Genomic DNA, 12170 nt, shown 5'->3' with positions numbered 1-12170 from the left:
AATTTATTCCTTGCGGACTTCCTCTCTGGTCGTAGTCAACGTGTGGCCCTGAATGGATTTCTCTCATCTCCTCTTCCTGTTCAGGCTGGAGTTCCCCAAGGCAGTGTTCTGGGCCCTGTACTTTTAATGGTCTTCATCAATGATCTCTCCGACTCTCTTGAAAATCCTCTCTATCTCTTTGCTGATGACTCCACTCTCTGCCGCTCCATTCCTCATCCCTCAGATCGGTAGTCTGCAGCCTCCTCACTCTCTGCAGACCAGGACAAAATCACTGACTGGCCAAACAAGTGGAACATGTCTTTCAATCCTGACAAATCTCACACTCTTACGATGTCTCTCCGAAAAGACCGACTGGACAACCCTCCCATCCACTTTCTAAACAATCCTCTCCAAGAAGGTCTGTCGCTCAAGCTTTTGGGTCTCACTATCTGCCATGATCTTTCTTGGGAAAACCACATTTCCAAGCTGGCCTCCAAAGCCAGTCGCCGACTGGGCATCCTCCGTCGTGTGAGGTCCTTCCTCGGCACACCTGAGCTCCTCACCACATACAAGGCTTTCATCCGCAGCTCAATGGAATACTGCTCTCCCCTCTGGGCTGGTGCTCCTGCCTCACACCTAGCTCGGCTTCACGCTGTTGAAACGAAAGCTTTCAGCATCATTGGAATGTCCCGCGATGAAGTTAACTCCGAGGGCCTTTCACTCACTCACCACAGGTAAGTTGGTGGTCTTTCTGTCTTCTACCGACTCCTATCCGGCCTTGCTCCCCCAGCTCTCTCTGGGCTCTGTCCCCCCAAATATTCCTACAGGTCGCACAAGATCTGCCTGCAAAACCCTCTTCTGGTGAAACTGCCAAAATCAAGACTCTGCTCACCTTCACTCTTTTATTCCTCTTTTCTCCCGCCTCTGGAACAAACTCCTTCACTCTCTTCAATCCCATTCCTCCCTCCAGGTCTTTAAAACAGCTGATCACCACCATCTCTTATCTTCCCCCATCCAAAACCTTGATCTTTTCTACCCCCGTTAATTCACGCCAGATCCACATTTTTGAAATATCGACCTCTTTCCTGGAAGTCCTAGCAGTGTCCATGTGTTTTATACCTCTCCCTCCCCCCCTTTCCCATGCCGCCTCCCCCCAAGCCCTCCCTCCCACAGATCTCCCGATGTCCCTGTTCGCTGCTGTTGTACTTGTGTGCTTCCCTCTCTCCCCCCATCTTGTCTCCCGCTCCCTTTATTGTATGTTTTGTCTGTCCGTTTTTTTGTGATTAATGTTAGCTCTTACACGAGCCTCGATCTTGTATACAAAAAAAAGAAGAAGACCACATGAGCGATGACGTCATAAATTTACATTCTCTAATATTGCAGAGATCACGCTGAGGAAATTTCAAACTGATCCGACTAAAAGTTGTCCCTGTCAAATTATGATGTCATAGTTACGGCACCAATGATGTCATCGTTACAAAAACTTATTCCGCATGTGGAGTTCTTTACGACGAGCCACCTTTCACTGTTTTCCATGGGGTGGTTTCGGGGATATAGAAACGTTTTTCAGTTTTTCCGAGATGGCGCCTGTACCACGTGACCTATGACGTCATAATTATCACTAAAAATTCTACAGGCGGATGTGCCCCTTTGAAGAAAATGTAGTGTCCATCGGACTAACCGTTGCATAGAGTTGGTTTTTTTTCATACTGAACGGATCAAGCATTATACTTGTCGAATTATGATGTCATAATGAAGGCACCAATGACATCATAATTAACATATTTTATTCCCTATGGGGAGTACTGGACAATGAAGCATGTTTCAATTTTTTCCATTCAGCGGTTTTGGAGATAGAGAGGTGTAACGTTTTTCCAAGATGGCGTCCATACCACGTGACCTATGATGTCATAATTATGAATAAAAAATTCTACAGGCAGAGGTACTCCTATGGTAAAATTATGTGTCAGACAATGGAGAGCTTTGATGGTCCCGGCTGTTTGCCTCGAAGAGAGGCGAGAGTTCTATGTCTCTGGCTGGGAGTCCCTGCTGTATCTCTCGCGAGATGTGATCATCCATCGATCTCCCGGTTGTGCGAGGTGGCACGCGTGGGTCTGCCATGGTTGTAAAACCCTGGGTTCAGGGATCTGTGGTGACACACGTGGAACAGCCATTTGTGAATTGTGATTTACACATGTGGAATAGGTTTACAAACGGTTATGCTGCCTCATTAGGATATAACTAAGGGAATAATTAACCTCTGCGTCATTTTGCGTCATTTTCATAACATCATACCTGTATACACATTTTTAAAAAGTATCGATAATAATATACAGATAGTATACAGTGCCTTCAGAAAGTATTCACACCCCTTGACTTTTTCACATTTTGTTGTGTTACAGCCTGAATTGAAAATGGGTTAAATTGAGATATTTTTTTTAAACACTGATCTCCATATAATAACCTGTAATGTCAAAGTGGAATTATTTTTGTAATTTTTAGAAAAGATTTAAAAATGAAATGCAGAAATATTTAATTTGCATAAGTATTCAGCCCCCTGAGGGAATACTTTGTAGAAGTGCCTTTGACAGCGATTACAGCTTCGAGTCTCCTTAGATCTTATCTTAGTCTGTATCTGCTTTGCACATCTGCATTTGGGGAGTTTCTCCCATTCTTCCTGGCATATTTGCTCAAGCTCTGTCAAGTTGGATGGGGAGTGTCAGTGAACAGCAATCTTCAAGTCTTTGTACAGATTCTCAATTGGATTCAACTCTGGGCTTTGGTTGGGCCACTCAAGGACTTTCACGTTCTTGTTCTGAAGCCATTTCAGTGTTGCTTTTGCTGTATGCTTGGGGTCATTATCCAGTTGGAATGTAAATATTTGCCACAGTATAAGGTATTTTGCACTGAAGCAGGTTTTCCTCAATAATTTGCCTGGATTTGGCTCCATTCATTGTTCCACCGATCTGGACAAATCTTCCAGTCCCTGCCACTGAAAAGCATCCCTATAGCATGATGCTGCCACCACCATGCTTCAAGATAGGGATGGTGTTAGATGGGTGATGTGCTGTGCCTGGTTTCTAGCAGATGTGGTGCTTTGCATTCAGGCCAAAGATTTCAGTTTTCATCTCATCGGACCACATAATATTTTGCCTCATGCTCTGAGTCTTTCACGTGCATTTTTGCAAACTTCAGGTGTGCTTTCATGTGCCTTTTACTCAGGAGTGGCTTCCATCTGGCCACTCTACCATAAAGCCTAGATTTGTGAAGACCTGCAGAGACGTCCTTCCAGCAGGTTCTCCCACCTCAGCCAAGGAACTGTGTTGTTCTGTCAGCGTGGTCATTGGGTTGTTGGTCACCTCCCTGATCAAGGTCCTTCTTGCCCGGTTGCTCAGTTTGGTCAGACTCTAGTGTGCTCTAGGAAGAGTCTGGGTAGTTCCATATTCTTTCCATTTCCTAACGATGGAGCTCACTCTGCTCTTGGGAACTTTCAACATTCTAGAAATTGTTTTATGCCATTCCCCAGATCTATGCATCATCACAGTTCTATCTCGGAGTTCTACGGACAGTTCCTTGGACTTCTTGGTAGAGTTTCTGCTCTGACATGCACTGTCAACTGTGAGACCTCATATAGAAAGGTGTGTTTCCTTCTTGATCATGTCCAATCAATTAAATTGGCCACATGTAGACTCCAATCAAGTTGTAGAGACATCTCAAGTATGATCAAAGGACATTGGATGCACCAGAGCTCAATTTGGAGTGTCATAGCAAAGGGGTTGAATACTTATTGACTCACGACATTACATCTTTTAATTTTGAATTAATTTGTAAGATATTCTAAAAAACAATTCCACTTTGATATTATGGGGCATTATGTGTAGATCATTGACAATAAATCTCAATGTAATCCATTTTAAATCCAGGCTGTAACACAACAAAATGTGAAAAAAGTGAAGGAGTGTGAATACTTTCTGAAGGCATTGTATATATCGAATATACAGATCGAACCCCATAACTTGACGAGGCAGAAAGGCACAGATCGAGTCCCATCACAGCGCTTGCGGCACGACCTGCCAGCAACAAGTGTCGCCTGCCACACGAACACATTATCTCTGCCCTGCTGATCACCAGTCATGACGATTGCAGTCAGGAATATTCAATTTTCAAAGAAGCACACTGACCCCATGACATGACGCTGACGTCATGTGCAGAAATTATGCCAACACATCACCTCCAAACTAGGAGGCATCCGTGTGGCACTCAAGTCGTTCCGGACTGAGATTAAAGCCCCAATGGTCGATCTCTGCTTTGCTCTCGATGTGTGCTTTGCTGCCTCGTCAAGTTCGGGGGTTCGATCTGTGTTTATTAACGGGCTTAGTGTGGTCACTAATAAACGATTCAGCAGTATGTTGTCCTGATGAGCCCACAACAAGGGCGAAATCTAGATCTACATCTCAGGTTCTGTATGTTCGTGACCATAGAGAGCTTTAATCTCAGTCTGCAAAGACTCAGTCTGTCGTACCATACGGATGCCTCCTAGTTTGGACCATACAGACGGTCAGCGTCATGCCATGGGGTCAGTGTGCTTCTTTGATTAAATAGATATATATGAAAGGGAAATGTTTGTTTGTCTGTTTGTTATCCTACTCCTCTGAGCTCCCAAGGTTAATTGGGACGAAACTTTATAGGATAACATTTTTTAACCATGATGCACCTAAGTAGGGGTTTTAAAACAGTTATTTTCTCACAACTCATAACTTATAAACACCCGAGTCACACTGTTACCATGATCTCCGATAGTCGATCCACATACAGTGCATTCAGAAAGTATTCAGACCCCTTCACCTTTTTCACATTTTGTTATGTTGCAGCCTTATGCTGAAATCGTGAAAATCCATTTTTCCCTCGTCAATCTACACTCGATACCCCATAATGACAAAGAGAAAACAGGATTTTAGAAAGTTTTGCCAATTTATTAAAAAGAAGAAACTGAAATATCACATTGACATAAGTATTCATACCCTTTGCTATGACACTTTAAATTTAGCTCAGGTGCCTCCCGTTTCTCTTAATCATCTTTGAGATGTTTCTACACCTTGATTGGAGTCCACATGTGATAAAGTCAATTGATTGGACATGATTTGGAAAGGCACACACACCTGTCTATATAAGGTCTCAAGCTGACAATGCATATCAGAGCAAAAACCAAGCCATGAGGTCGAAGGAACTGCCTGCAGAGCTCAGAGACAGGATGTTGTCGAGGCACAGATCTGGGGAAGCCTACAAAAAATTTCTGCTGCATTGAAGATTCCCAAGAGCACAGTGCCCTCCATAATTCTTGAATGGAAGAAGTTTGGAACAACCAGGACTCTTCCTAGAGCTGGCCGCCCGGCCAAACTGAGCAATCGGGGGAGAAGGGCCTTGGTAAGAGAGGTGACCAAGAACCCGATGGTCACTCTGGCTGAGCTCCAGAGATCCTGTGTGGAGATGGGAGAAACTTCCAGAAGGACAACCATCACTGCAACACTCCACCGATCTGGGCTTTATGGCAGAGTGGCCAGACGGAAGCCTCTCCTCAGTGAAAGACACATGAAAGCCCGCTTGGAGTTTGCATAAAAGCACCTAAAGGACTCTCAGACTGTGAGAAACAAGATTCTGTGGGCTTTCATGTGTTTAAAAAGGTTAACAAAATGTGAAAAAAGTGAAGGGGTCTGAATACTTTCTGAATGCACTGTGTGTGTGCGTGTGTGTGTGTGTGTGTGTGTGTGTGTGTGTGTGTGTGTGTGTGTGTGTGTGTGTGTGTGTGTGTGTGTGTGTATGTATGTATGTATGTATGTATATATATATATTGTTGCGGATATGAGGATTGTATTTTTTTTATTGTGTGTTGTATTAATATTGCTTTAGTCTGGACCCTCCTGCCTCCAGTGTTGTATAAAGGTCAAAGGGCGTTCCCGTAGTTAATTCCATAAAGCATACACGTTAGCCAATCATAGATTTCCCCCCTGGTTGATAGATATATCTTTATTATGTGTATTAGGGTAAGGCCTTGTCTTCCATTAAGATGACACTCCATTGCACCAAGTGAAATAGAGTAGATTCCTTTCATTCCCCATTCCCACTCCCAAAACTTTCATTGCCAAGCCTCAATTGCCAATTACATCCCCTCCAAAACCACCATTGAACATGTGCTCGGATCGGGGAAGAAAGGCGGGTCCCCACCTCGTCATAGAGGGGAGGAGTGAGTCAGCCCCACTCAACCAACCACGAACAAGGGGTTGGACTTGGAGAGGGTGTGGAGAGAAACATCAAGGAGGTTCGCGAAGGTTGAGGGGCGGGGCCTATATAACCCACCGCGGGACGCTCCCCAAGCAGATGAGCTTTGACAAGAGTACATTGAGATCACCCAAGGAAGCTTTGTACACAGCAACGGCTGATCAAGTGGGCCGATGTTTGTTCCTGAGCTGGTGCTTTTCCGAACAGAGTCCGAGGCTGGCATGTGAGCAAAAGAACATAGAGAACATTAAGGAGATCATCATCCAGGGAAGCACAAAGCCTGTTGTAGTCCTGGCAAAGCATGCGACGTCCACAGCAGCAGCAGCAGCGGCGGCCACAGCAGCAACAACACTCAACAGCCGCTTGGGGCCTGGACAGCGGTTTTGAGCAGGGCCGCGAAGGAACGGCGGCTGCCAAACGCGCCGATCGTGCTGCAGTACCAGTGGACCTTCCCTTCCCTCCAGCCATCCACCTCCTGCCTTTCCATCCTTCTTGTGTACGTGAGTTTGTTCTGTTTGTTTTGTCCCTGGGTATTTAATTAAGCTTGTATAAGCTAGCGTTGCACTGTCTCTAAAAATCTTCTGTATATTATTTTATTATCTTTCCTTCTCCTTGGTTTCTTTGAGCCTGTAAATAGTAAATAAATTATATTCGTATTTCCACCCTTTTTGTCTTCTTGTTCTTCACATCCGTGTCACCTTAGTCTTTTCCCTATTGAATATCTGTGGCGCGATCCGGCCAACGTTCGGGGATCGGGTTAATCGGGGTATCTGTTAGGCCGCGGGGCCATCCGCTCGGCAAACACAACATCGTATCCGCGGGCCGTAACAATTGGTGTCTGGGAGTGAGATACGAGGCCCGAACCAAATTTTTAAAACATCTATAAAAAATTTGGTCAAAATTTGGAGCGGCCGAAATTTGTTTTGTTTTACAAAACCCGAATTTTGAAATCGTGCCATGGATAGTCAAGGCGATCGGATGCAGGTGGGTGAACTAGGAGAGGGGTTAGGAGTAACCCAGGATCAAATGGAGGGGAGCAATGAGGAGGTGGTTGAGGAGGCTTCAGGCGCGCAAAATGGCGCTCTCGCGCACGTGGTTGAAGGGTCCCAAAATAGCGGCGCCGCGGAGGGCGAGCCCGCGGTGGCGGCTGGGGACGCTGGGCAAATCGGGTTTGACCTCAGATTATTCTTGACCCAACTGAATGCAAAAATGGATAGGATGGGGAACCAGATGGATGCTCAGGGTGAGCAATTGAGGGGCCAAATGAGGGACGAAGCGAGGGGTACCAATGCCCAAATTGGGAAGTTAGACAAGAAATTTGAGGGGTTAGACAACAATCTAAAGGGGTTAGACAATAAATTTGAGGGGTTAGACAAGAAATTTGAGGGGTTAGACAATGGGATAGAAGGGGTGAAACATGGGTTAACGGGGGTGGAAAATAGAATGGCTGCCCAGGAGAATCAGATAGAGGGGGTGAAAAATGGGTTAGAGGGGTTAGAAAACAAGATGGAAAACAAATTGCGGGAAATAGGGGAGCAGTCCGCCCGAGAAATTAAACAAATGGGAGAGCAGATAGAGGAGGTGAAAATCGGGGTAGAAACCAAATTGGATGCCCAAAGGGATGAATTAGGACAGTTGAGGGCGGCATCCACAAAAGAGATGGAGGAGATGAAGGAGGAGATGAAGGAGGAGATACGACGAGGTGTAAGCGAGGAGGTCTCGGGGGTACGCGAGGAGGTAAAGCGAGGTGAAAAGCGTATGGAGAAAGAGGTGAGGAATAATACGGCGAGGTTACAAGGGGGCATAGAGGACCTGACGGAGGAGGTGGAACAGCTGACGGTGGGACAGACGGAGTTAGTGGAGCAGGTTCAAAGGAACACTGCGGTACTAGGAGGGTTAAAAGCGACACAAAACGACATTAAAAATGACTTAATAGCGACACAGAGGCAATGTCAGATGGTACGTGAGGGACTGACAACGAGGTTGGACGAGGTGACAGAAGTAATGGAGACGAAGGACCGGGAGGTGAGGACGCACATAGAGACGGTCAATGTAGTCTTAGAGGACGAGATTGAGGAGACGCACCGGGAGATAAAAGAGGTGAAGCAAAAGTTAAAGAAGGTGGAAGAGGGGGTGAGTGAAATTAAGAAGAGACGGACAGAAACTAGGAGAGAAATACAGGAGGAGGTGATGAAATATGTTCAAGGTCGGTGCTCAAATCGTGATGTTGTGCTCACTACCCAAATAAAGAGTTTGCAGGTGGTGAAGGAGGTGCGGAGACAAGGTGCCAAGGTGAGTGGCGATATATTCGGAAATGTAGATGATGTGAGGGAAGCTTCAGTCGGCTTGGGGGTTGTTGTGGACCCGGGTGTTCGTGAGAGGCCGTTGGTGAAGTGTGCGACAGGTACGGTGTGCGAAGGAGGAGGTGTGCGAGAATGTCCGACTCTGGGGTGTGTGAGGAAAAAGTGCACGCCGAGGAGTGTGTGTGCTGTCGAGAGTGGGTCGGTCGTAGCGCGTGTGCGAGGGGGCACATGGAAGCGCGTAGTGAGGAGTGTTACAGAGGATGTAACAAGAAAGTGTACACCTGTGGTGAGTGTTACGGAGGAAGTAACGGGAGAGTGTGCGCAAGAGGATGCGCGAGAAAGGTGTGTAACGGACGGGTGCATGAGGAAAGAGTGCGCTGTCGAGAGTAAGGGTGAGTGCGCTGTCAAGAGTGGTGGTGAAAGTGGTAAGAGTGACATGGAGCGTGAGTTGGTTGTGGCAGGTGAGAGAGGATGCACACCTGGAATGGAAGGATGCACACCTGGAATGGTAGAGCGTGTGTGGGAGTGCACACTGGAATTGGTCGTGAGGCACGTGGTTGGGTGTGCAAGTGAGAGCACACCTGTGATTGTCACAGAGGTGACCGAGAAGGGGGCGCGAAGAGGTGTGTTGGTAAGGTGTGCGAACGATGAGTGTGTGCAAAGGTGTGCGGTGGTCAGGTGTGTGACCAAGTCTGTGAGCGAAAGAACGAGTGCAATAGCGAAGTACGCGGGGTGTACGGGCGGCGTTGGAGCACCGAGCTCGGTGAGGGTGAAAGGGGTAGCGTATGCATGTGAGCATGCAGGTGAAGCATCGACGGTAACCGGGTTAGCGGATAGAACGACATTTAGCCGAATCGGGCCCTCGGTGCGCGCCGAGCAGCTTCGCGTGCCGCGAGGACCAGCGGGGATCCGAACCATGGCGGTTTCGAAAGAACCGCTGTACGCGATCCTTGCTGGGCCTCACTCGGAACGGCCGCGTCCGTGCTCCACTAGGTGGAGCGGGCAACCCGATAGGAAGGGTCGTCATGGCGACCCCTTTTTGTTGAGGCTTTCCGGCAGGTCGAGATCGGGCCATTGGATGGCTCCGTGCCGAGGTGGTGCCTGGGATCTCGGCCCGGGTAAGCGTCCTTCCCTTCACCGAGTGTCGGACGCATCCAGCCGCCGGCACCAAACAACCCGCATTCATTGCTCGGCTTTACGAAGCCGAGCTTAAGAAGTGAATTGGCGCACCGAGAGGCACTAGTGAGAAGACTGATGACGAGGCGAGTGGTTTGGACCCGAAATTGCAAAGCAAAATTTGATGATTAGTAGAATGATTGGCAGAGTAATGATTGGCAAAGGATTGGCAGACGATTGGCAGATTGGCAAATTCTTAATTTGTTGCAATTGGACAAGCAAAATTGATAGTGGAAGATACCCAATGTGGGGGGATGGCAACTCTGCCATCTCTCACAGGCGGGGGCAAAGGAGCACTAGTCTTATGGGGTTTGGCAGTGAAAACTAGCCCGGGAGGGTTTGGATAATGTGTAGGGCCATAGAGATTGACAATAGGTAACGTTAAGATTAGTTAGTGACAATGATACCTGTAGTGGGGACTCAGTTAGATTAGAGTGGATGATAATGATGTGGTATGTGCTTAGTTTAAAGGGAAGACGGGGAGCACTAAGTTAGCAGGGCAACAGGTAGTATAGATGATGCCGTGTGTATGGTGAACAGGTGTGATTGCACAGGTGTGCAACTGAACAGGTGTGTGGAGCAGTGTATGAGTGAGAGAAGGTGATTGTGCGTTGTATTGACCGAATGGTCCAGGAAGGAAGGAGGGTGCAGGTGGCACCAGGTGTGATTGCACAGGTGTGCAACAACAGGTGTATGGAGAATGGTTGTGTGAAATACATGGAGTGTGGAATACCTGGAGTGTGGAATACCTGGAGTGTGGAATACCTGGAGTGTGGAATACCTGGAGTGTGGAATACCTGGAGTGTGGAATACCTGGAGTGTGGAATACCTGGAGTGTGGAATACCTGGAGTGTGGAATATATGGAGTATTGGAATATATGGAGTATTGGAATGGATGGTCGTGGAGTGAGTATGGTGGAAACTATGGAGTGGAGTGGATGGTGCGAAGGTGTGAATGGGGGAAGGATGGACCCCCATCACGAATACCCGGGGAGGGTAGTGTCAGTGTTAGGTAAAGGGTATAGGTAAATTGTGGTTGGATATTGGCATCTGTGGTGCGGGTGAAAGAATGGTGTTTGGATGGGTGCATTAGTGTTGTGGAAATGGCTGGGCGTGTAGCCTGTTAGTGTGTGTAGTTGGTTTGGGCACTCCACCACTGTGAGGATGTCGGCCAGGTGAGGCCGCAGGTGGGCTCTGGGAGCCGGTAGAGTTGTTGTGGATGGGGCCCGAGGATCCGGAGCATGGACCTGGGTAGCCCAGTGCCAGAGGGCACCGAGGGGTGACAGAGCCAGGAGGGGCCTTCCCCAGTTAGACAGGTTAGGGTGAGGAGCTAGGTAAGCTCGGGTGGCAACTGCAGTGGTGGAGGTGTGCAGGTGGGTAGACCTGCTGGGAGAGCTGCACGACCCAGCCCAGAAATTGTGCAAGGGCACAGGGAGATGAATCGGGGGAGTGAGACCCCAAATTGAGAAGCACCACAGTTTGGTCAATGGGAATTGGTCTTTTAAAACCACATTGAGTAAGATTGCCAATGGTTTGGCAGGGAAAGACCCTGGGTCGTGTAAAGTGTGTTAAAGTCATTTAGAGGATAGTTAGGATTGAAGTCTCCTCGCACCATCTACATCCACTCACCTGAGATGACGTACCTCCACACCATGCCAGGTGGTGTTTGTTATTTTTATGATGCAGATGTTTTGGATTGTGAGACGCATCATGACGTGGGTGTGACATTGTGCTTGATGTTCCATCTCTTCCTCCTTATGAGGATTGATGATGAATTGGGTGATGGCAAATTTTGGATAGAGGGAGTGAAGACGAATTTGAAATATGGGGAAGACGTGACAGTAGTGACGAATTTGTAAATGTGTAGATTTTTGTACATATGGGGTAAGGGCAAGGGTAGTGTAGGTGACAGGGGGGGTGACGTACGGTAGGGACGAGCTTTCTCACTTCGCTCTCCGTACGCATTTCGCCTTGCATTGCCTTGTTTGATGTGTACCCTTGTGACCTTACCCCTCGCTCATCTGTCTCTCCCCCCCTTTGTCTCCCACATGAGGACCTGTGCGCCGCGGGGAGTGTGCGTGAGTCCGCCATTGTGCGCCCGGAACTCCCAGAACCAGCTGTCTGCATTGATGCACCACATTATGGACCACATGTCTGTGGCCAAGCACCACTTATGGACCCCATGGGTTGGGGCATGGCCCCTCTGCTGGATCCGGCCATGAAGGCCCGAAATCTTGCTGGCGGACCTTGATCACAGGGCACCGATGCCCCACAGGTGAACCACACTAGTCGGCCCTGTGGGCCATAAATCAAATAAATAAAGATGGCCACGTTGGGTGCATTTTAATAGTGCAAATAGGCCGCCAGCAAAGGAAGATGACAACACCAGGAAAATGATAATAGCCAGCAGAGGGAGCCGAAGAGCAAGAGACCACC

The sequence above is a fragment of the Myxine glutinosa genome, chromosome 2 (assembly GCF_964187855.1).
Source record: "Myxine glutinosa chromosome 2, kmMyxGlut1.1, whole genome shotgun sequence".
Lineage (NCBI taxonomy): Eukaryota > Metazoa > Chordata > Myxini > Myxiniformes > Myxinidae > Myxine > Myxine glutinosa.
The sequence above is the reverse complement of the archived record's forward strand: the minus strand, read 5'-3'. Positions refer to the sequence as shown.